The 5327-nt window shown below is 29.9% G+C and overlaps 1 long non-coding RNA gene across 1 annotated transcript; it reads right to left on the bottom strand.

Moving 5' to 3' along the window:
* Window positions 1-2861: 2861 nt before the first annotated feature.
* LOC111241563 lies at window positions 2862-4968 on the bottom strand. The gene is made up of 3 exons (XR_002667619.1): window positions 4806-4968; window positions 4589-4679; window positions 2862-2988 (listed from the first exon to the last, which is right to left on the bottom strand). It is a non-coding gene; the product is annotated as an uncharacterized LOC111241563 (long non-coding RNA).
* Between the last annotated feature and the right edge of the window lie 359 nt (window positions 4969-5327).

Genomic DNA, 5327 nt, shown 5'->3' on the forward strand with positions numbered 1-5327 from the left:
CTTCAACATTTTAGAGTTGATTAATATATTTTTCTTTATCAAAGATAACCAGTTAAAGTAACATGTTCAATCATAGAAAGGAGGATTTCTAATTTTTTAGCAAGTGATATACTATTTAAGAGATAAACAAAATAACAAAACTTTTGTGGCTAAAACGGTTCTAATAATCAAAATTACATTACAAAGTACACAGAAAATGATGGTTATGATAAAACACTTACACAAGGACACAACCTCTAACAGTTTATTCAAAACTACAATATATAAAGCTCTCTCATGCAAAAACCATTGAGCATTCTAAGTGAATATACATGAATTTATATTGTGCATATAACTTAATACAGTAAAATAAAAATAATATTAATACATGTGATTGATTACTGAAAATATATTTTATGACAACAAACTAATTTTATCAATTCAAGAAATAAAAATTTATAATTTAATGATGGATATACATAGTTTTGGAATGTTACTTGTGTTTGGAAAAACCTAGTCAAAGAATGAACAACATTTTTACTTCTGTGTAAATCTTTGTCATCCTAATTCTTGAATATAAAAATTCAAAAGCCAAATTAACAACAAATTTACTAATTTTTTTGAAGTAAAAAAGTGTTAACCTAATATATGTTTAATTCCTATCAATCCAATTATACTGTTAAATTATTAGACTTGAAGTCCTCAAAATACTATCCATTTAAAATATGGGTATAACACTATTCAATTATACCATAAATATTAACTTCAACCTTTCAAGAAAAGAATAAAAATAGAGGAATTATCCATAAGACATCAATATTTTAGAAAACTCACAGGCTAATATAAAAGAAAGGAGACTGAGAAAATTCAAGTAGGATGACAAAAACAATAAAATTTAAGAAAAACTTTGACATTATAAATGAAATATTGACTATCCATAACAAGTATACAGAGGTAGATTTAAATACTGCAAGGGATTAAAGTAATGTATTGAAAGAATTATCCAAAAGATAAATGTTGTAATATAAACATCAGAAACTCAAATTAATATAAATAGAGATCCTTGACCTATATTTAATTGTTATTTTAAATTTAATTTGAATTTTTTAAACGTATATGCATAGCTGTACAAGGATTAAGATACTCACACTACTCTATTTAATATATATATATATATATATATATATATATATATATATATATATATATATATATATTTCGAAGAACAACCATTTAACATCTTTAATTATTCTTTTCATGTTTTCTATCAAATTTGATTTTATCTTGAAGAAATGATACTATGATTGTATAATGATATAACTGAACTGCTGTTAACTAAAATTTATGTACATGTATGTTTATCCCCAAGTCATAATCTCAAGTTCATATTTACTATTTTGATATGTCACATGTTTATATGTAAACTAAAACATACTTAAATATTGTCTTTGTTTCTATAACTTATTGAAATTTGAACACCATCATATATTACCTCATCTTAGTTAATTTGTTTGCACCTTAATTTTAGTGTAAGGAATTAATTCCATTAAACAAAGACTTTATACCTCAAAATTTTTCAAAGATATCAAATTTTGGCATTTCTTTTCTTCTACATAAATGCATTTTTCGAAACAGACAGATTTTCTGCAGTGGAGCATGAACAAACATCAAGTTTATTACTCTACGGCATACCTTTATATTTATCTATTAAGAATAAAATATATAATAAGATAATTAGAAAAACTTTCTATTTATTTAATTTTATTTATTGTAAGTATCTTTGTAAATTAATTAAAAATAAAACATAAATAAAACTATTACCAGTAAAAGATCAACTAATATAATTTTGAACATTATAAATATAAACAAAGAGTTGTGTTATATCTCTATTATTTCTCAAAAGTACTAGCTACCATGAGTACAACCGATATCACCTTAAATTTATCTTGAACGATGACTCAACAGTAGTGCTGTTACATGCACATATTCTCTTGTACAAATATTCTTACACGTGTTCATATGTATATTTTAAATTATAGTTATGTATTTATTTATTTATAATTTTTTTTAATTAAATAAAAATATGAAAAGGTCGGTACTAAGTCTATGTATATGCATTGACACGTTCGTACTTGTGATATCTGGCAGAGATAAAAAGAACAAGGCTATTTCCTTAAAGAGGAATTGCTTATTGCATATCCAAGTTAATAATTCTTTCTCTAACTAGTAGGTTACCATACCCTGTCACAGTCTCTAGGTATCTATACTTTATCTGTATGCATTATTATTTGCCCAGAGAAAGAAAAACATAAATAATAATAACAATAATAATAGAATTTTTGTTCTTCAATTTTAATTTTTATTCTTCTCTTTCATTATTCCTCAGAAGGAAAAATAAAGTTTTTCCTTGTTGTATGCATCGATAATATTCTTTCCTTGCTTCAACCTAAAATCTTAGGTTCAAATTCATGATTGTGGATACCATATGTAGACTAATGAGAGTCTAGCATTGAAAGAAAAAGTTGTTATATCAACTTTTGAACGGAGAAGCAAAAGAACATATAAAATAAAATTAAGAGTGTGTAACATGATTAGCTTGCCTTTGTCAAGGATTGCATCATTTCCCTTCCTAGAGAAATTTTCAATGTCAAATTAGTATTTTTACAGTTCAAAATAATTTCAGGTTGAAATAATTGCATATGATTATATGTAAGATCCCAAAAATATAACTGTAAACTATAATTAAGAGTTCTTATATTTATAATACAGTAGGATAATTATAGAAAAATAAAGTTAATTTACAGTTAGCTTAAAATAACCATAAATTTAAAACTTTACAGAAAACCTATACTGATATTAATACAAGTATAAACCGAACGGTCATACAATCGAAGTAATAAACGAACGGTCCTAAACTAATACAAAAAGGAATACAAGACCGAACAGTCTTACTCTAATAGAAATGCTCCTCTCCATCCAGTGCATGCTCCAAAGTATCTTCAGCACGCTCTGTTCACAACCACAGGATGATCATTGCAATGACAAGGATGACCGAATGGACAACATGACAAGACAGGAAATAAGGGTAAGCTAGTGTAATTTAATTAACTATGTTAACATACAATTCCTGCAAGCACATAATAAAATTATACATACACATAAACCATACAATATATTATATAACCGACCGTATTACATTGATTGTCCGGACTGTATGAATATATAGTTATGGCCGTTTTTGCACTCGTGGAAAGGTAAACTGGAACACAACGCGAATACCAAAGGCTGGAAAATCGCAAGCCGTCACACGGGGTTAGCCATCCCTCATTGTAGCTGGAAAACCGTAAACTATACATGAGTTTAGTCCGCTAGCTGGAACACCAAGCTAACGCGATCAGGTCTCCTGCTATTATCATCACATGCGCCACCATTCTCTACTTGAGACTCAGTGACCATTGGAATGCCAGCTTAGCATAACCACATTCATACTTTACCATTCAAAAACCATCCATGAGATATTCCGCCTTGGAATTCTCTTCAATATCCATCCTACAATTATCCTTTCGTACTTTAACATCTCACTAGAATTATTACAACATACTTTTATACCATCATACTTCATCATTCATAACATCTTTAAGTAAAGTCATACAAACAGTAAAACCAATCCCACCTTTGAACAAGACTAAGAAGAAGAGATTACAAAATCTTTATACAATACCGAACGGAAGAAGATTCACGCATGAGCCGAGAACTTGGACCTTAGGCCGAACATTTCTTGACTTAGGTCGAACTCCATGAACTTGGCCGAACGCTTATTGGTTTGGGCCAAACACTATGAGCTTAAGCCAAACACTACTGGCTTAGGCCGAACGCCATTAGAACCGAATACAACCGCAAGACTGATTACTACGAAGAGAACGAGTGCTAGTACAAAACCGAACACTCTTTAAGAAACCGAGTGCCAGTACAAGGTCGAACACTCTTTAAGAGATCGAGTGTCAGTACAAGACCAAACACTCTTTAAGAGACCGAGCGCCAGTACAAGACCGAGCACTTCAAAGACCGAGTGCTAGTCCATGACCGAGCACTTCAAAGAGCGAGTGCTATTCCATGACCGAGCACTACTTGAGCTTATACAAAATGAACAAATAAATTTCGAACACTAAAATATTAAACGTACTTACAATTGGGAGTATAACTAATATTGAAGACTTAAAATTATATAGAATATTTGAACTAGGCAAATCTACTAGATGAACAATAGAATACTATACATAAACCGAACGATTATTCTCAATTATATACAATATAGATCGATTGGTCATTAACTGATTCTCTACAGGAGAAGAATCCGGTTAAGACCAAACATACCAAGGAAAATCGAACGGTCACAAAGGACTCTTGGCAACAATTACATAATTTTGAAGAATACTGCAGAGTTACAATCAAACCATATTCCTACCCAGTTCATGCCATTTATCAATCATTAACACATACAAACAGACATACAGTATTCCAATAACAACCAAATCACCAAACATAACATCATTCAATCATGCAACCATTCATAAAACAGAATCATAATTAAATTACAAGCTTCCCTTACCTCTTAACTGGACCAAACAACTCTACCACTTCAGGGATTTGCTCTCAACAATGAGAAATCTTAAGAATCTACAATTCACTGATTTGCGATCCTAGACCAACCCAAAATACCACAAGTGTGATCAGAATTGGGAATAAGAAGGTGATGAACGCATGCAACCAAGAACTTGGCTTGCATGTGTCTGGAAACAAAATTTCTAAGAAGAGAATGAACTTACCAACTCTAGACTTGATTTTGATCAGTGGAAAAAATGACCATGCCTCATAGATTGCTTAGTCGGTGTTCGTTTGAGGAAAAAGATGGAAGAGTAAAGAAGAATTCTAGAGAAAAGGAAGAGATTTTTAGAGAGATGGAGGAGAAAAGAAACTTTAGAATTTTGGAGAGAATGGACGCATGCAGAGAGAGTGGCCCGAAAATTGAAAAAATGAACTTATATATTACCACCGAAACCTCTTAGTATACACTTGTCTCTATATTTTGAGACATCTACCCCTTTACACGTGTCATTTTCGGGAGTTGACACTATATAACTTCAAAACATTGGATTTTCATAATTAAATGATATCGAAAATGAGAGTTTCATAATCAAATCATATAACGTTAAAAAAATAAGAATTTTAACGTTTAGTTTAAGTGATATGATACAATATATTAGTAAATAAACTAATGTACTTGAATTAAAAAAAAACAATGAAATAAATGTTTCCATATTATAATTTATTTACATTACATTCTCAAT

The sequence above is a fragment of the Vigna radiata genome, chromosome 5 (genome assembly GCF_000741045.1).
Source record: "Vigna radiata var. radiata cultivar VC1973A chromosome 5, Vradiata_ver6, whole genome shotgun sequence".
Lineage (NCBI taxonomy): Eukaryota > Viridiplantae > Streptophyta > Magnoliopsida > Fabales > Fabaceae > Vigna > Vigna radiata.